General features: G+C 37.3%; 1 protein-coding gene across 3 annotated transcripts in view; it reads left to right on the top strand.

Annotated features, from left to right (window-relative positions):
* CSMD3 (CUB and Sushi multiple domains 3) overlaps nt 1–21,292 on the top strand; it is a 697,991-nt gene that overhangs the window by 376,198 nt on the left and 300,501 nt on the right. The window lies entirely within an intron of this gene.

Raw genomic sequence — 21,292 nt, 5'->3', positions numbered from 1 at the left:
AAGTTTGGTTTTTTAGTAGTCCTAAACTGTTTTTTCTTTTCTGTTATTTTGCAGAGCTGAGAGATGGACAGGTGACAGTCAGAGAAAGGGATAGCTAGCAAAAGAAAAAAGAGTATGGCAAATCTTTTGTCGACCTGCAAAGGGGTGAACAAGAGAGGTAAAGACAAAGAAAAGAGCAAAACCAAATGTGACAACAAAGTGATAATTTCTCCTAAGAGTATACAGATTTAGAAGCAGCAGATTTGAGAGGAAATAATGGGGTCCATGTCCTTGTGGTGAACAGGCATACTTAAGGAAAGGTGTGGGAAGAATTACATGAACGTCTAGACATATTTTTCTTCCCTTTTACATTATAAGAATAAGATACACTTTTTCCCCATATCAAAATATCGAGGAAGCAATCTGTTCAACACAGATATGGTGCTATATAAGGGAAAAATAACCTACAATATAACAGATGACATAAAGAAGATGGGCTGATATATGAGGTAGTGGAAAAGACAAATATAAAATATTTCACTCTTTTTTCCACATTTTCACTCATTTTTCTTTCTTATTAGTTTTACTCTTCTTTTTACTTAGCTAACTATCTCTGTCTTCATTTTCCTTGATGTGGTAGTTTGACCTTGGCTGGATGCCAGGTGCACACCAAGCTGTTCTATCACTCCCCTCCTGAGCAGGACAGGGAGGAAATAAGATGAAAACTTGTGGCTTGAGATAAAGGCAGTTTAATAAAGAAAAGCAAAGGCCAGACATGGAAACAAAAGAAACAAAATTATTCTCTATTTCCCATCAGCAGGTGATGTCCAGCCACTTCCTTGGAAGTAGGGCTTCAGTACACACAGTGGTTGCTTTGGAAGAGAGACATCTTAATAATCCATCCCAGATGGACTCAATACACTTGACTACATTGCCTTTTGTTTCTGCAGAGTTGCACTGTTTTCTCCTGAGTTTTTTCCATTTCAAAACTGGGAGTAGTTTATTTGATTGCACTAGAAAGTAGGAGTTGTCCCCAAGTTACATTCTTAACCAATTCTCTTTGGAGTATGTGCATCAAAGTGCTAGTGAAGAAAGGATTTATTTTTTTTCCGGGAAGAGAGGTGTACAGGCAAAATTTTCATCACTCTGAAAAACGCAAACTCAGGGGGGAAGAAAATAATTTTCTGATACCTGTCTTACAGAAGAAAAAAATGAAGTGTACTGCTGCTGGTTATTAATCACTGAAGGTGAAATCACATAACTCTTTTTTTTTTTTTTAAAGTAAAGGATTTTAAAATGTCCTTTACAGTCTTGTACCACTTAGTGAACATCACAGAAGCACATCCTAAAACTTACTTGACAACCTTTGTATTACTTTAGAACAATATTTGGCTATTTTTATTTTACATTGTGCTGCAGGTAGCTGCATAAAAATTTTATCCTGACATGCACATCTTTAATCTTACCTTGGTGTTAGCATTCTTTTACTACTTTACCGAAGATAGATATGCTTGGCCTTCAGCAGCCTAACTCCATTGTGACTAAGTTTTAAGGTTGGAAAGAGATATTATTCATCTTTATTAATCATTTAGTACATTTTAGAAATGATCTCTGCTAAATTAGAAATATTTCTTGACTTATCAATTTTTCCTAGTGGCAGAAGAAATTCCTAGGTTTAATTTAACAAGAAGCCTCTGACAATGTAGAACACCAAAGAAAATTTGTAGTGAACATCTTTCAAGCTGTTCCCTTGAGCTTTGTTTTGTAAGCTTTCTTTCAAATTTCTTGTGAATTTTTCAGTTTCTGCATTAGCTTGAGTGTAGCATAGTGACATTCTGCTGGAACAGCTCTCTTTTTCAGAAGACTTTCCAGTTCTAAGTAGGTGACCTTTCAATCATTTTTAACTATCTAATAATGGGATCATTTGAAAACAAACCTTGGAAGAGTGGAACTATACAGTAGCAGATAAGATAGTGACAGAAATACTACTTCTGACCATTTATAGCAAGGCAATGATCAAGTGTTGCATAATCAAAGTGGCTACAATGCCGATTAAAATCTTTCCCTATAGATAAGGTAAAGGAGCTGATTGTAAAGGCAATGCAGTCACTAGGTCTTGCACGAGACTGGAAAGTAAACAGCAATTTTTATCAGCTTCAGGTTCAACATCTAGCTCTGACAATGTAGGTAATTGCTGCATAATTGCTGTTTTGTTCTAAGAGTTTGTTGATTTGTCATGGCCCAGGTGTATTGTGTTTACTGGTATATTACTTGGAATAATAAATCCATAATTACCTCCAGCTACTTCGTTGGGAAAACTCATGCTGTACTCTCAGTGTTCTAGCAGAAGTGGGGTAAGGTGTTTGAGATTGTTAGGCCATCTAGTCAGGAAGTCATGCCATTTCTCTTTAATCAGAAAGAGTAAGCAAGCAGCTATAGTTGCTCTCCTGAAACTACTGATGATCTTTATCAGTACTTCTACATCATCTGAGCTTCTGAGAAAGATCACAGATTTCCAAATAGTGTTCGGCTTCATTTTTTCACTTCATCATCTGTATTTCATATCATAGGTAAATGTAAATTATAATAGCCAGATTAAAGTAATTTTTCTGGCCACCAGGCTATCCATGTTGTCATTTGCTTGAATCCTTTTAGCTGGGCCATCATGCAATGTATGACCAATTTGAATAAAAGGTATTGCATCTTCAATTCCCCTATATGCCAGCTTTTCTCAGTTTTGTTACTGTGGATTCAATAAAGAACTGGTCCAGGCACATAATCAGAGCTAGCAGTATCCACACCATAGTAATACAGGATCTAACAATGTAAATGTTTGATTCGGGATCAATACTTTACACTGGTTCAAAAATAACACATAACTCATCTGATCAGGACAGATCTGCAGTTCCATGGCACAAGGCATCTGCGTGGTTAAACCATGGTACTACAACTAGACTACATCTGTAAATAACCATACAGTATATAAGATTATTTATGGAATAATCTTATATACAGTCAGTGATTTACCTGATTCCATACAAAGGTGAATACTCCTGTTCTCCAGCTTTGTCTGTGATATTGATGAGATCAGCTCTAAGAAGATTCAAGGGTTTTAATAATGCGTTCTCTAATGCTTTTTAAAGGTACATGACAGCTGTAAAGTTAAATGGTGCAGCAACAGTCTCATAAGTATCACAGTAAATTGCATTTTTATTTTTGTAGACATGTTTTTTGTTAGTGAATTTTATAAGAACAAAACTGAAATCTCTTGTAACACTTTTTGGTAATTTTTGAATGATCGTCTTATAATTTATAAGTTGTACAAGCTGTCAGTAAAGTTCAGTACAGCGAGCGGGTAAGACAGAACATGAGATGGGGAAAATGACAGGAAGAATAACTGATGTGCTTCTATACTTTATTAGATGGTTATGTTCAGCAGTTAAGTCTAGAACATATAGTTTAAAAAGGCATTCAATTATTGGCTAAATATCTTTATAATTTAGAAGCCACGCTTTTTGTTCCAGATCACTTACGCATTTCATAGGCTGAGATTTACTTCAGTATATGGATTGGAAAATTTACTATTGTCATCTTTACATTGACATCTCTCCAATATTTAAATATTCCTTCAAATAGCTTGGGTACACAGTCATAGTAGTGATCTTGAAGGTATTTTACATGGTGGGGAAATATCATTTTTAATTTTACTTAATCTTCTCCCATCCATATGCAAATAATATTTTCTCTAACAAATCTTTAATTTGTATATTTTAACCATAATAGAGAGTGAAAAATACAGCATATTATTGGTGAAGCTGATGCATTACTTTGAGGTCGAATCACCATTTCCCAAGTAAGCCAAGACCTAGTTTAATTATTCATTTTTTTTTACCATTTAGAAACTCTGAGCTTTGACTGTTGGGTCTGAAATGGCTGTCACACTTAAAGTGCTTAAGGGCAAATTCAAGGAAAACACTGCAGCAGCTTTGAAGAACATGGCTTCAGGAAAATACATTCTTTTGTAGCCATTAAAAATACTCTGGCAACCTTTTTGATGAGTTCTAACATTCTTGCACATTGGATCAGTGACCTGAAATATGGCAAGGGGATGAATATCTAACCAGATTCCATTTGTAAAATTCCAGTTTTCAGGGGCTTACTCACTTGTTTTAAGAGGATTTAGGTTATAGAAACTAAGATCCCTGAGAGCTTAGTCCAAGCTGTAGTCTAATCACAGCTTCTAGCAGTACTTCTTTCTCTTCTTTTTATTGGGGGGTAGGGTGGGAGGGTGAGAACACTCCATTTCCAACTTGAAAAAAATCTACATTCAACAACCACTTTTAGATGAAATCTGGCTGCAACTCTGTAGTGGATAACCTTGGCTGGCTGCCATAAGTCCACCAAGCTGCTCTCACTCCCCCTCCTCAGCAGGACAGGGGAAGAAAATAAGATGAAAAAACTCATGGGTTGAGATAAGGACAGGAAGATCACTCACCAGTTACTGTCACAGGCAAAAGAGACTCAACGAGGGGAAGATTAATTTGATTTATTGCCAATTAAAAATAAAGTAGGATGGTGAGAAACAAAAACAAAACTAAAAATGCCCCTCCACCTCCAGATTTTCCCAAGCTCAACTTCACTCCTTCATTCCCAACTCTTCTAACTTCTCCTTCCCTTAAGCAGCGCAGGTGGATGGGGAATGGGGATTGTGGTCAGTTTGTAACACTTCGTCTCTGATGCTCTTTCCTCCTGATGCTCTTCTCCTGCTCCAGTGTGGAGTCCTTCCTACAGTCTACTGTTCTTCAAGAACATGGTCCATTCCATGGGGTGCAGTCCTTCAGGAATGGACTGCTCCAGCATGGATGCCCTACGGAACACAGATCCTGAGAGAAAGCCTGCTCCATCATGGGCTCCTTTTCACAGGTCCACAGTTTCTGCCAGGAGCCTGCTCCTGCGTCGGCTCTCCACAGGCTGAATCTTCTTTCAGGGCATATCCACTTGCTGCTGTGTAGGGTACTCCATGGGCTGCAGTGTGGATATCTGCTCCAGCATAGACCTCCACGGGCTGCAGGGCAGCAACCTGCTTCCCCATGGTCTTCTCTCTGGGCTGCAGAAAAATCTCTGCTCTGGTGCCTGGAACACCTCCTCCTACTCCTTCTATGACCTTTGTGTCTGTAGGGCTGTTTCTCTCACATTTTTATCACTCCTTTCTCACAGCTGCTTTGCTGCATTTTTTTACCCTTTCTTAAATATATTATCACAGAGGCACAACCAGCATTGCTGATGGGCTCAGCTTTGGACAGCAGGAGGCCCTTCTTGGAGCTGGCTGTGTCCAACATGGGGGCAGCCTCTTTTCACACAGGTCAGCTCTGCAGACCTCTGGCTACCATAACCTTGCCATCTAAACCTAACACAAATTCAATATATGATTTTTATAGAAGCAAACCCTGCTTTGTCTTTTTAGAGTGAATCTGGGAATTGCCTTTTTTATTGCATTTGTTTGCGGGAGGATGGTATTTGTTCTGAGGTTTTGGGTTTTTTTTTTTTTTTTTTTTTTTTCTGGTTTTGGTTTTCTTTTCAGTCTGTCCTAGTTTCCTTCTGGAAAGATATTATTGCCTTGTGCCAGAAGGGAATAACTAACCAAATGAGAAAGTAGCAGGATGAAGGATCATGGGACCAGAACCCTGGACAAGAAAGCAAGCCACATAGACAGTTTAAAGCCATCTGAAGCCAAAGCTCTGTGTAGAAATAGAGAGACCTCTCTGAAACGGCGGTGAAATGGAAGAGTTTTAACACTTAGATAAGTGAGATACGTAAGTTAAACCCTGTATAAAGAATATGTGATGAATAAATAATTTTGACATGGGTAGTAATAGTAATACCCTACATTATGATAGCATTTGTCATAACATAGTGTAATAGTGGCTACAGTAAGTAACATAAATCACATACAGGAAGAATTTGCTGGTATAGAGCCCCCAATAGACAGATATTTTGCAGTAGTGTGCTTACTCTCTAAGAAAATGTCACAGACAATAGACAGATGCAGCTAAAATGAAAGTGGATATTGAGGAACAAATATCACTATAAATGATAATTGTCAGTCTCTTGCTGCATAATTCAGATTGTCTAATTCTAGCTGAGTTCAGAGTGTTCCATCATTTCACATAACTATTGGGTTTTTTTCAATGCTGTATAAGTATTTATTTTTACCATTCATGTTATTACTCCTGTGTGAGTGGATCAACAGCATGTTTTGTTTGTTTTTTCTTTTAAATAGGAATTGGTAACTGTTTATTTTCAGACTTTCTTTTTTGCTGTGTTCTGTGACCTTCAACAAAGGCAAAAGCAAGCTGGAACTAATAGTCTTACATCCTGACTACATGTTTAGCTCAGAAAATTGGAAATTTTTAGTGATTACAAAGTTACTACCAAATTAAAACCTTGGTGGTATAGTCACACATGTCTTTCAGAATATGACACAGATAACCATCATGGAATCATTCAAGGCTATGGAGGATAAGAGTTATGGATTGACATAGAGCTGAAGAGCTGGTGCAGGTTGAAAACACTGTCTGCCTTGATATTGTCAGTAAGAGTAACATCAACAGATTTGAAAGGCTCTACTGATGATATACTGGATACAAACAAATTCACAGTTGTCAACAGATAAACTCTGTATGTGTCAAGAGTTAAATTCTAGATGATAGCTTCAATAGTCTTGTGTTTGGACTTCTATCTGCACACATTTACCATATAAGAAGAAAGAGGACAGCACTATTCAGAACAGAAGGGTCAACAATGTATGTACAAGTCTGCTTGACTCCCATAGTGCCAGAAAAAATCCTCTGAAATAGTTCATTTTCATTTATATGAACTTCAAAAGCATACTGCCAGATGGAGATGAAGCTACTGAATCTATTGAAACATTGTATTTACCTGAAGATTTTCTAAAAATAAGAGTGAAATGCCTTAGTCAAATCAGCAATGACACAAATGAGTTTCCTGCTGCTGCTCATATTAGTAAAACAGTATACTGCATGTTTCTACCATAACTTAAGAGTATTTTGTAAACATTAAAGGACCACATTCTCCACCGCTTCAATCTCTTCATGGTTGTTAACAACATGCTTACATTTTTCTCATTGAAATCAAACAATTTATTCTGTGGAAGAAAACCGTTCTTACTCTAATATGAGAAAAACACCATCCACTTAAATAAAGAGGATTCAGACACAGAAATTACAGAATTTATGTAACTGCTAATAAATGGATCTTAGGCTTAATGCTACCTTAAAAATTATTTCAGCTGTTTATGCATATAGTGACTATCCATTCACATTGTTATTTCCTTTTGACAGGCCAAGCAGTAACCGGTTGTCTAAGATTCTGTGCATTCTCATTGGAACTGTTCATGTAAAGGATTGCAGACTTAGATAAGATTCCTTGGTATTATTTTTCCATTTAGTCTTTCTTGCTAGTGCCTAGTTTCTCTAGTTCCATGAAGAAAGCTGACAGTGTAGTTGTCTGCTATTAAAAGTTATATTAAGGCAGACCTGCTGAAATTGATAGAAGTTTTCTCTCTTTAGCAAAACTACTTTATTTTTTTTGAGGTGTAACTATGTGATATAGCACCCCAGAATGTGGTATTCTATTTCAATTTTTAAAATAAAAATATTGTTGGTAGTTGCATGAAACTTTCTTCAAATTATCCAGTGATCCATCTTTAGTTCAGCTAAATTCAGGTACATTCAGGAAAAGCTGCCAGGAATTAGTTAGCTATGCCCAAATACAGTTCCTCCAGGCTTCAAGTATCTGTGTTAATGTGAGCAAATGTGATATACCTCCCTTCTGCCCATTCTCTAGATTCTTGATAGAGGGAAATTAGTTGAAGAGGAAAGGTGTGGTTGTTTCAAAGCTGTAGTGCCTGTGGAGCTAAGAGGATTGAATAGGCAAACAGGAATATAAAGATGTAGATACACAGTGCAGCTTCAGAAAAGCATAGTGGGAGGATAAAAACGTGCATTCCCTGACATCCATCTTCTCTACACATCAAAGTCATACTGAAACAAACCAGGTATTACTGTGATAAGGCTGAAGGAGGACGGCCATACTGATAGGGTTTTGAGGAATACATTTATGCAGGAAGCAGAAATCTCTTGAGCGCAACATAGATGGAAGACAAACGTTTCTGCTGATTCTCACAACATTAAGTGACATTTTATCAAATGATAAAATACCAGCTGTTTTTTGCAAGCAAATCTGGAATTAACAAGATCCTGGGGTTTAGCAATATTTCCACAGAAATCCAGGAAATGCTAGAAACAGGTGGAATTTGAAAGAGGAAAAATGGGATTACGCATTTCTCTAACTGCTTTGATATGCATAAATACTCTAATATTGGGACATGGTTACTGGGTTAATCGCTTCAGGCTATTCCGCTCTCCTTCAGTCACTGTAACACTCACAGGGCAGAATAATCACTGGATTAAAAATATTTATACTTATATTTAGGGTTTGTATATGTTTATTTTTTTATTTAAGTATTTGGGGGGGGGGGGGGGAAAGAAAAACAAAAAACCACAAACCCAAAACAAACAAACAACAAACCACCCAGAGGCTAAAATGTTGGTGACCGAACACGTACCAATAAAGGCATGCTTAATGATTCATTTATTCAGTGCAATTACCTGAAATTAGTCAGAATACTGTCAGCATCATACTCAGAATTCAGAAAATTCAGATTTGATGTTAAATGAATCTGAAGTCAAAGCAAAACATAAATTTGATGTTAAGTTTGACAGAAATTAAAGTACTTCATAAAAAGTTGTGGTATGGAAATTAGCTTTTAGATAATTCAGGGAATCTCTTTTATGCCTCTAGTGTAGTATGAAAAATATAATATACTATTTTATACTATTACTAGTGTTCATTTTAATACTCATATCTGTTCATATTTTAATGGCTACATACTTGTATTTTTTACTTGAATGACTACATTCTGTAACGTCCGTTATGCTATTAATTATTTGTAACATAAAATCAAGAAGTGAAATTCAAAACTTACCACGGCAATGATGATTTTGTCATTGGCTTCAAAGGATTAAAGTATTAAGTCTGCAAAATGTTCTTTATGTTCTTCTTTAGAAGCATCATACGTTGAAATGTCTTTGTTTATATGTTCCAGCTGCCCTCTACTTTTTAAGAATTTCTTGCTGAAATTTATGGTCTACTCCTCTGTATGGCATTTGTGATATCACAAATGTTTTAGCTAGTCAGATTTGAGCCTCTGATAAGCTTTATATAAAGTGTCTGGCCTTTAAGGTCGTTTACAGCCCTTTTAATTGCCTTTGAGTATTATATCTCTTGCATTCTCTAAAATACTTTTTTTTTTCTTTTTTTTTTTTTTCCTCCCTGTGCAAAGTTGGAGAGATCTCTTAAAGGAGTTACTGTTTGAGGATTTGGATACGGAGCTGACATATAATTTTCTCTTCTCCCCTCCCCCCTATCCAATACCTTCCTGATATTTATTTATTACTAGATTTTTTTTTAGAAGTCAGCTAGGACCCAGGAATGAAGTGGATAGATGTTTCATTCATCTTGTGCTACTCTAATTTCATCACCAGTTTGGCCCAGACAACAATTGGCCCCAATTTTAATTTATTATGCTTTTTTTTTTTCTGCTATTAGCATATTGTCAGTGGAGTTCACTACTATCTGATCAAATACATGAAGAATGGGACAAAATGGCTAATATAAGGAAAAAAAGCAAACAAGTAAAAAAAAAAAAAATTGTAGGAATCTATGCTCTCCTGAGAAAAATGAATATGTTCATCTTCAGAGGAAGGTTTGGACATAAAGACAGAGTGAGGTATCTGGAGTATTTGTTGAATTGAATCCACACGCTTATTAATTTTTTTGAAATGTGGAAAGCATCGTGATCTGTAAAATGCATAAACAAAGTCAATAATCCAAATAAGACATAAAATTTTACGTTTACTGTATGTTTACATAACTTACACAACGCTTTAAAACTAAAGTGTTTTAATGAAATCAAATATTCTACTAAATGAACATTCTTCTGGAGCTACTAAGGACTTCTTCATGCTTTGTTTTTTGAGGCAGTAAAGAAGGTTGTATTTTATACAAAGGGCTTGAAAGTATTAAGTGTTGATTAGCTAAACTATGTTTGACAGACTATTGTGTAAGGTAATAAATAAAGTAGATATGAGTCATCTTGAGGGTTTTCTGCATAGTAAACTATATTTTCTTGTTAGTTCAGGCACCAGATCAGAAGTGTTTTTATTATGGATGGTACTTGAAATTTACTTCAGTCCCAAAGCATGTACTCAAAGCGTTCTTACATGATCCTATAAAATAGGACTCAAAATTGTTAACAAGGTATTTTTCTGTGGGTTCTAAATACGTGTTAAGCATGTCTTTCTCTTAGAATTTAAATATTTCTACTTCTGCTTTTGGCTGCGATTAGACTTAAAGCCCCAGCTGTTTAAATCAGTGGACTTTTGAACATTCTAAATAGCTTTTAACCAAAGTGAATTATGAGAGATGTCAGCAGCATAATACCTGGTAGAATGTTATAGAAAAGACATTTAAAACTTAGCACATAGTATTGTGCTACCAGAATTTTTAAATTATCCTGAAGACTAGTGACTGTAAAATTTAATATGTTTTTTAAAGTGTTGTGAAAAAAATTTCATCCTGAATTAAATGCTAAAGACAGTTCCATAAAGAGAAGAAAGATCCAACTTATAGTTGAGGGTATTTGAGCATTTTCATTTATTTTTTGAACCAGTGCTGCACTATTTCAGTTTGTATGTACAACCATTTTCTTTTTTTTTCCAAAATATATGTACTTGAACCCCAGCTTTTGTGAACATTTATATGAATGTTGAGTCCCATGGTGGTATTAAACTGTTCGTGTGGATAGAGTTCTACAGAACAGTTCATTTTCTAAACCTAAATTAAGAAAGTAACTTATTTTATTGGAGGTGTTATTATGTAAAGTCCCACAGGGCTCATTTGTTAGCTAGGCCAGCTTATTGCTGTCTGACTAGTAAATAACTCAACTTTAAAAGACAGAACATAGCACTGAATAGGAAAAGAAAATAGTATGTATAACCATAAAGTCTATAAGTACCCACAAAATACAACAGAACATAATCATGAAATATTTTATGCTTATAGTAAAAAACATTAGATAAATTATACAATAAAAATCATGCAGATGTAACTGTTGTCCCTCTGAAAAAATCTGTTGTCATGGAGAATGGCTGTAACTAGTTTTTCCTTGTACTAGAAATGTCAAGCACTTGCGACATATATCAAATATCACTTTCTATGCTGGCTGCCAGGGTTTTCCCACTGCATTCTCAGAGGAACCTCATCTGAATTTCTCATAAGTGACCACAGCCTCGTTACCCTCCCTCAATTAATTATGCATTTTTCCTTTGTGAAATGCTCACATTCTGGCCTATCACTTTATGGGATCAGGAAACGAAAAGTACCTTGACAACTGGCACAATTCAACAAGGGCACGGAAGGTTAACACTGCCTACATAGCAGGGAAAGAACAGCTGATTCTTTTACAGATTTCTTTTTCCCCCCCCCCCACAGAATTTCACTGACTGACTCTATACCCTTGGACAGATGTTCTGTATAACACATTATACACTAAATGTCTTGTGAATTCATACAGGGACAAGACCTGACTGTCTGCATAAATCCTCCTCCTCCCCTTCTTTCCTGACTTTGCATACCTGTTTCTTCTGTAAGGGAACCCAGGAGCACAAAGAATGTGCTGCAACAAACTCTGATGGGTCTCACCTGGGGCAGTCAGGTACAGCCTCAGATCCTGTGGAATGAACCTTCTCATAGTTTTGATACAGACATTGTTCCAGCCTGTTTGTATTTGAACCCAATGCAAGATTCATTCCCTAGTCTCACACTTGCTATTTGCAAGAAGAATAGCTACACCACATGTAAGGGCAAGTCTTTCTTTCCTGGTGCTATCTCTAGGCATATCAAGGATAAGAGGGTCACTAGGAGCAGTCAACATGGCTTCACCAAGGGGAAGTCATGTTTGACCAATCTGATAGCCTTTTATGAAGACATAACCAGGTGGAGAGATGATGGTACTGCAGTAAATGTGGTTTATCTTGATTTCAGTAAAGCGTTTGACACCATCTCCCACAGCATCCTCGCAGCTAAACTGAGGAAGTGTGGTCTGGATGATCGGGTAGTGAGGTGGATTGTGATTTGGCTGAAGAAAAGAAGTCAGAGAGTTGTGGTCAATGGGACAGAGTCTAGTTGCAGGCCTGTATCTAGTCGAGTCCCTCAGGGGCCGGTACTGGGACCAGTACTATTCAACATATTCATCAATGATCTGGATGAAGGAACAGAGTGCACTGTCAGCAAGTTTGCTAATGACACACAACTGGGAGGAGTGGCTGACACACCAGAAGGCTGTGCTGCCATTCAGGGAGACCTAGACAGGCTGGAGAGTTGGGTGGGGAGAAATTTAATGAAATACAACAAGGGCAAGTGTAGGGTCTTGCATCTGGGAAAGAACAACTCCTTGTACCAGTACAGGTCGGGGACTGAGCTGTTAGAGAGTATCATAGGGGAAAGGGACCTGGGGGTCCTGGTGGACAGCAGGATGACCAGGAGCCAGCAATGTGCTCTTGTGGCCAAGAAGGTCAATGGAATGCCGAGGTGTATTAGGAGTGTGGTCAGTAGGCTGAGACAGGTTCTCCTCCCCCTCTACTCTGCCCTGCTGAGACCACATCTGGAATAGTGTGATCAGTTCTGGGCCCCTTAGTTCAAGAAGGACAGGGAACTGCTGGAAAGAGTCCAGCGCAGAGCCACAAAGATGATGAAGGGGGTGGAACATCTCCCTTCTGATGAAAGGCAGAGGGAGCTGGGTCTCTTTAGCTTGGAGAAAAGGAGACTGAGGGGTGACCTCATCAATGTTTATAAATACATAAAGGGCGAGTGTCAGGAGGATGGAGCCGGGCTCTTCTCGGTGATATCCAACAACAGGACAAGGGGCAACAGGTGCAAGCTGGAGCATAGGAGGTTCCACATTAACATAAGGAAAAATTTTTTCACTATGAGGGTGGCAGAGCACTGGAATAGGCTTCCCAGAGAGGTTGTGGAGTCTCCTTCTCTGGAGACATTCAAAACCCACCTGGATGCATTCCTGTGTGATCTACTCTAGGTGTTCCTGCTCTGGCAGGGGAGTTGGACTAGATGATCTTTCAAGGTCCCTTCCAACCCCTAACATTCTGTGATTCTGGGTAAGAATAGTGGTTAAGCTGGAAATTCTTTTATATACTGGTATTTCCCAAGATGTGGAATCTGTAGATTAAAATCCGATATCTAGAATGAAGAAAGGGTTTTGGTAACCTTTAAAATATAACTGAAAATCACATTACACTGGGAACTCTGTTCTTTTGGAAATGAACTTCCATGCTTTGTTTATGAAAATACTTTTGCTGTAACAGTAACAGTTAATTGACAAAGCAATGTCTGTATTTTGAAAATCCTTATAAATACAGTAATATTTAGAAGAAGGAATAATCTGTTAGGTCATTCAAATTGTTTTCTGTTTTGTTTACTGATCATAGCAATACCTAAACCTTATTACATATAAATGTGACTAAACCTCCAATCTTTTCCCATGCAAGCTGATAAGTGTAGTCAAATTGGTCCATAAGTGTTTTTCTGCTATGTATCTTTAAGATTCTTTTTCTTGAATATACATAACCTGAAGACATATGGCATAGTTTACCAATTGCTTGTAGTATTTATCGTCCTAATTGACACTAAGAAATGTTTGTTCTTGTTTCATAAGTTATTCATTTTTATTTTCTTGCTTGCTGCTTTCTGAGTACTTTTTCTCCTTATGATTTAAGTTAAAGTGTTCAAGGTAAGATAGATGATTATACTATTGCTGGTTCCTTGTGCTTTGCAAACAAAAGTTGAACAAATATGTAATAGTATCTTTTCCTAGCTCTTTAAATAAGCAAGTCCTGCAGTGGAAACACTGTCATGGCAATTAAATATGTTAACATGTATTCAGTGATGTATACATATAAATTGTACATACCCTCATATTTTGAAGTGGGATTATATAGATTTTTCCCTATAATCTTGCAAAACATCAGTGTGTCAATACATGATAGTGAATATTTGTATCTTTTGACACAGCAAATTCAAATATCAAAGAGCCAGCTTCATTCTTTTTGAATTACATACTGAAACTCTGTTTCTTTACACATACTAGTATTTAGTTGATACAGTATGCTTTGTTGCAGGACATAGGATGTAATGAACTCAAATGCAATTTTACTAATGACAAAACAAATTTACTTATCTGTCATATTTCTATTGATACGGTCAGTGAAACAAAAAATGGGCATTACTCTAAAATGCTGCTAAAGTAAAGACTGATTGGTCTTTGCCTTGTATTTCCCTGAAGTACTATAGATTTTTAATCTCTGCTGAAGTGAAGGCAAGTCTTCAGTGTTGTACTTTTCCACTGTGCACCAGTGATCTCTTTTCTTTCAAAATTGTTTTGCCTTACAAGAATCACGCTCTTATCTTTTATTTTCCCTTGAGTTACAGGAGGGAATATATAGGCAAGTTACCTCTTCAAGCCAAAACTCCAGTGCCACTCTGTCAAAATGCATTTCTGTACTAAATGACCACTTCCTGTCCCCAAGGCCCATGTCAGAATGTGCCTGTCCTTCACAAAGACAGAGGACAAGAGAAAAAGAATATTCCTATCTTGGCATCCCTATGCTGTGGCTTCAGGTTCTACCTTCAGTGCATCACTGATTGGAAATATACAGAACCCTTCAGTGAGATACACAAAAATAAAAAATAGATAATTTTAAACAAAATTAATGCTTACCTTAATTTCTTTCTATTTTTACTTTAATTTTACCTTTATTTGATATGTTTTCTAGATATTTCTTGTTAGAAAATATGTTGGAAATTAAAAGCTCTGTTCAGTGCACTGTGACCACAAACTTTTAAATTCTGTTTTCAAAATAATCGGTATCCTAAACAATCTCAAAAGAAATCAGTCTTTAAAAAAAGTTAGATCTCTAACATCACTAGAAATCATGCCTCCTTTTACTGTTAATGTCATTCTCTGTGAAATCATTTCTGAAAACAAAGACAGATTTTTTTCCCTCTCAAAAGCCTTAAACCTCAAAAGATCATGCCTCATTAGTTATTAATGCATTCAACAAACTATTTGTGCTTACAGGTGCTTCTCTTTTTTTATAAGATTACAAAGAAAGAAAGGACTGTGTAACAGAAATAATATTAGCAGAAGTGCTTTTTTCTCTTGGGCAAAAATTGCAATTCTTGTCCTTTGGATCACAAATTTCTAAGTCAGTGGTAGTGACCACAGGAAAAGAAAAATCCATCCTAGCCTTCTCTTGCTGTAGCCAACACAAAATGCAAATCTCAAGAATAATAGATTATGAAAGATAACATAAATCAAAATGTAAAAACACAAAGTAACCAAAATATAAAATAAAATACAAAAATGTGCTTAAGCAATAAGATTACATCTCACTTTTCAAAGGTAGTCGTTATATATAACAAACTTCTTACAAATGTTTATACTATGCAATATCCTATAGAAATAGTGTTTCCACTAAAATGTACTCTGTAACAACTTCTGCTGTGAATCGCAACTTTGTTGTACATGCGCCTTAGGGGAAAGAATGTATTATAATTAGTAACATTATCAATCAAACTAAAACAGATTAGTGGACTCTTACATGCAGCTTTGTTGAGAGGAATTGAAGCTATCTTCGTTACTTGGTGACTCATACTGAAGCTTCCAATTCTTTTTTTTTTTTTTTTTTCAGTTTTAATTATGGCATTACTAATTGAACTCTTTGAAAATTTACTGTTTGTTCTGCTAATCTTAAGCAACCATAAAATAATTTCTATTTATTATAAATTAATTATTTACAATGAGGGACTAGTGCAATTTTATCAAGAAATTAGACTTTGTCAGGCTCTGAACCTAACTTCTTAGGTGTTGTTGAAACAAATATGCGTTGCAGGGAAGCAGGAACAAGAGTGTTAGAGCTAGCAGTAAAAAATATCAATATGAATATCATTTGCCCCCTTAGTGATTTCAAAGATGAAATAGTGATCTTTCCTAAAATTGTGTTATTTAAAATGTGATTATCTGACAAAAGCCCAGTAAGTGGTACTTTTTTTTTTTTTTGTCTGTGTGAAAGGAAGTTTGTTGACATTCCTAAACAAATCTGAAAACGATTTGCACTTTAATAAAAACAAACAAACAAACAAACATAAAAAACCAACTCAACTATAATTTCTGCTTCTAAGGATAACTAGGTAATGACAATAAACGTTCTGTTTGTAATTCAGAAATGAACGGATCCTAACTTGAAATTTTCAGAGTATAAAAGTGGTGTAAGCAAGATGTGCAAGAAAGATTAAAGTACTAAAGGAAAGATTTACTGTAAATGTAAATGGATATGAATGGGGTGTAGGGACGGTTTATTTAATTTAAAACTGTCATTCAAGTAACAACTTGTTAAACTTAATTCTGTTTAAGAAAGCAAGTGAAATATAAGTCTATGGATGTAATATCTCAAATACAGCAATCACATAGCATAAAGGAAAATAGTTTTGTGGGTTTTTTTCCAACTAACTTTTCTAAATAATTATACCCTGCCTAAGAATTTTTTGAATGCAGAATCAGTTCCTTTAATCCTTCATAATACGGATATCTGATAGAAGACAAGATGAGCAAGCTCACTGTATCTGCTCAGCTATGTATCTTTTTAAATTTGACAAAAAGCGTGGAAACTATTGCTACTTAGGATAAAATACTAATTAGAGAAAGCCATTGGTCCACCAGCTACATCAGAACAGTATCCCCAAAGAGAACATATATAAGTAGGTATGAATACATTTACTGTCTAACATGTATTCTATAAGAAAACTACATTAAGTTGCTTGATGTAATCACCTGTTGGACAAGTAGTTTATAGAATATATTTGTTTTCCCAAATGCAATGTGAAGTGCCTTAGGCTTATTAATCTACCAGCACAGACTAGGAGATCTTGGTATTTCTCCAGCAGTCAAAAAATGAGTAGTTCTGTAGGTCTGGCACTAACAGTCTCATCATCACTGAAGACAGGAGGAGTGAGTTTTTCTCTTCTTTGAGATATCTCACATTATTCAGGACAGATTTAGCTTTTATTGGAGGTCTGTGTTCTGCGGATAGTTTCAACCTGTATTTTATCTTTTTTAAATTATTAACTATTTTCTTCTTTTCCTAGAACTGTTTGAACAAATACAATAAAGCAATAAGAAATGTTGATGTTTATTGTGCTTTTTTTAGATTTTTTTTTTGTTGGTTTCGATTTTTCTTTAATCAAACAGAATAATAAAGCCTTTAAAATCTCTGTGAAGTCTTTTTTTTTTTTTTTTTTTTTTTTTAAATAATCTTCAACTCTCTTTTTTCATTTCCTTGTGGAAACAAAATGTTTTTTAATTGCTTTTTGTCACATTTCAGTTGTATTCTGAGCATTAATAGCTGAAAGCTTTGAGAAATTAGGGGTATGCTGCTGACAATATGACCCTAGAAAAACTGAGTTAAAAACAAAATACTTGCTGTTTGCTTGATTTTTTTCCTGATAGTCAAACTACCAAACATATGGAAACATAAAAAAGTGGCAGCGAGACCCTTAAAGAGAAATTTTAAAACTATAGTTAGGGATATTTATTGCTAATTATTTTTATTTTAAGATTTCTAACATTTTTATAAGTAGAATCTCTCATGAAAGAAGATTGTGATGGTTGGGATAGACAGGGGAAAAAAAAAAATGTTCTGATGTTCCATTACCTATGTACCATATTTCCTGTATTTGTAGATGATGAATGCATTCCTAAGTTTTGTGTCTTGAGCACATCTTCTTTACAAGTTTCTAAGACATAACAGACTAGGTTTCTAAGACTGCATCCAAGGGTGCTGAGAGAGCTGGTGAATCTCTTTGCAAGGCCACTTTCTATCATCTTAGACAGTTTATTGAGCTTAGGAGAGATCCCCAAAGACTGGAAAAAAGTTGTATGAAGTTCAACAAAAGCCAAAGCTTGACCTGTGCAACTGTAAGCTGAACTTTATTTCAATTCCTGGGGAAATGATGGATCAAGTCCTCTTGGAAGCTATTTCCTGGCACATGAAGAAAGTGATTTGGAACAGCTAGCATGAATTTATCAAGGTTAAATCACACCTGACCAAGCTGATTGCTCTTTTATAATAAACCACTAGGTCTCTGGACAAGGGGAGAAGAGTGGATGTTGCCTACCTCACCCTTATCAAGGATTTTCACTCTGTCCACTCATCCAGTGTTCAATATTGAATGTAATGTCTCGACTTGGATGCAAGAATATTGTAGGAGATAACTGGATGGGTGAAAAGAAGAAAAACAACAACAAAAACCTGACCAAATCAACCAACCAAAAAATAAAAAACCCACATAAAACCCAGATTGGATAATAGGATAGAGGAGTAGTGGTTAATGGCTAATATGGTATTGGAGGCCAGAAGAAAGAAGAGTACTACTGGGATATTCCATTTTGTCATCGACTATGAAAAGGCTATGAAGTGCACCCTCATCACTTTTGCAGATGACATCAAATTGGAAGAAAGAGGTGAATATGCTCAAGAACAGTGATTCTATCCAGAAGAACCTACACAGGCCAGAAGAATGGGGCTACAGAAACTCTATGAAATACAACAAGGGCAAATGCTAGGTCCTGCACCTGGCAATGAGTAACTCCTGCACACAGTAAAGGCTGGGGAGTGGCTCTCCAGAAAAGTCCTTGATGCCCTGTCAGACAGCAAGCTGAGTGTAAACCAACAGCATGCCTTGTCAGTGGAGAAGGTAAAAGCATGTTGGGCTGGATTAACAGGAACAAAAATTGATGGAAGTGATTATTCTCCTTCACTTGGCCCACCTTAGACTCCACCTAGAACAGTTCATCCAGTTTTGAGAGATTGATTACCTGAAGCGAGTTCAGTGGAGGGCTGCCAAGATGATCAGGGACTGGAGCACTTATCCTGTGAGGGAAGCCTGAGGGAGCTGGGCTTGTTCAGCCTGTAGAAGTAGGGTCTAATATAAGCCCACCAGTAGCTATGAGGAAGTTATTGAGAAGATAGAGGCAGGTTCTTTACACTGATACATGACAGGAGGATAGGGAGATGATAGGCGCAAGTTAGAACAAAAGAACTTCACACTGGATATAAGGAAAAACCTTTTTCCACGCTGACAGTCAAACAGTGTAACAGATTGCCCAGAACAGTCTTCATCCTGGGAGGTTTTCAACAGCCAACTGGATAAAGCCCTGAGAAACCTGATCTGACCTCAGAGCTGAGCCTGCTTTGAGCTGGAGCCTGTCCTAGAGACCACCTGAGATCCTTTCCAGGGGAACTCAGGGAGGGGATCATGAAAGCCAAGTCACAGCTGGAGCTGAACTTGACTAGTGATGTGAGAAATAACATGAAGGGTTTCTTCAGGTACCTAGGACAATAAAAGAATATGAAAGAAACTATAACCTCCCTGATGAGCGAAACGGGATACCTGGCTACAACTGACATGGAGAAGGCTGAGGTACTCAACAACGTTTTTGCTTCGATCTTAACCAGCAAGTGCTCTAGCCAAATTGCCCAATTCACAGAATCCAAAGGCAGAGACTGGGAAAATGAAGTACTATCTACCATAAGAGAAGATTAGGCAGGTTCAAGACCATCTAAAGAATCTGAAAATGCACAAGTCCATGGGACCCAATGAGATACACACGTGGGTCCTGAGGAAACTGGCTGATGAAGTGGCTAAGCTACTATCCATTATATTTGAAAAGTCGTTGCAGTCCTGTGAAGTTCCCAGCGACTGGAAAAAGGGAAACATAACCCCCATTTTTAAAAAGGGGAAAAAAAGAAGATATAGGGAACTACAGGCCAGTCAGTCTCACCTCTGTACCCAGCAAGATCATAGAGCACATGGAAAGATTATAAGGCACATGGAAAACAGAGGTGATTGGTGACAGCCAGCATGGCTTCACTAAGGGCGAATCATGCCTGACAAATTCAGTGGCCTTCAATGATGGGGTTACATCATCGGTGGATAAGAGAAGAGCAACTGATGTCATCTACCTGGACTTGTGTGAAGCATTTGATACTGTCATACACAAAATCTTTGTCTCTAAATTGGAGAGACATGGATTTGACCACTCAGTGGATAAAGAATTAGCTACATGGTCACGCTCAAAGAGTTACCTTTAACAGCTTAATGTCCAGATGGAGACCAGTGACAAGTGGCATCCCTCAGAGGTCCATGGATGACACCAAGTTGAGTAGTGTGACTGATACTCTTGTGGGAAGGGGTGCCATCCAGGGGGACCTTGACAGGCTTGAGAAGTGGGCCCATGCAAACATCATGAGGTTCAACAAGGCCAAGTGCAAGGTCCTGGACTTGGGTCGGGGCAATCCAAAGCACAAATACAGGCTGGGCGATGAGTGGATCAAAAGCAGCTGTGCGGAGAAAGACTGGGGGTGCTGGTGGATGAAAAACTGAATATGAGCCAGCAATGTGCGCTTGCAGCCAAGATAGCAAAACACATCCTGTGCTGCATCAAAAGTGTGCCAAGCAGATCAAGGGAGGTAACTGTAATTCTCCCCCTCTGCTTTGCTGAGACCCCACCTGCAGTACTGTGTTCAGCTCTGGGGCCCCCAGCACTAAACAGACATGGACTCACTCAAGCAGGTCTAGAGGAGGCCCACAAAGATGATCAGAGGGCTGGAGCACCTCACCTATGAGGACAGGCTGAGAGAGTTGGAATTTTTCAGTCTGGAGAAGAGAAGGCTCCAGGGAGACCTTCTAGTAGCTTTCCAATACTTAAAGAGGGCCTGCAGAAAAGTTGAGAGGTACTCTTTACCAGGGATTCTAGTGATAAGATGAGGGGTAATGGGTTTGAACTCAAAGAAGGTAGAATTAATTAGATATTAGGAAGAAATTGTTTCCTGTGAGGGTAGTAAGACACTGAAAAAAGTTGCCCGGAGAAGCTGTGTCTGTCCCCTCCCTGGAAGTGTTCCAGGCTAGGATGGATGGGGCTTTGAGTAACATGGTCTAGTGGAAGGTGTCCCTGCCCATGGCAGGGGGGCTGGAACTAGGTGATCTGTAAGTCCCTTCCAACCCAAACCATTTTATGATTCCAGTTCAAATTGCCCTA

This window comes from Leptosomus discolor, chromosome 5, assembly GCF_034619465.1.
Source record: "Leptosomus discolor isolate bLepDis1 chromosome 5, bLepDis1.hap2, whole genome shotgun sequence".
NCBI lineage: Eukaryota > Metazoa > Chordata > Aves > Leptosomiformes > Leptosomidae > Leptosomus > Leptosomus discolor.
The sequence above is the reverse complement of the archived record's forward strand: the minus strand, read 5'-3'. Positions and strand labels throughout refer to the sequence as shown.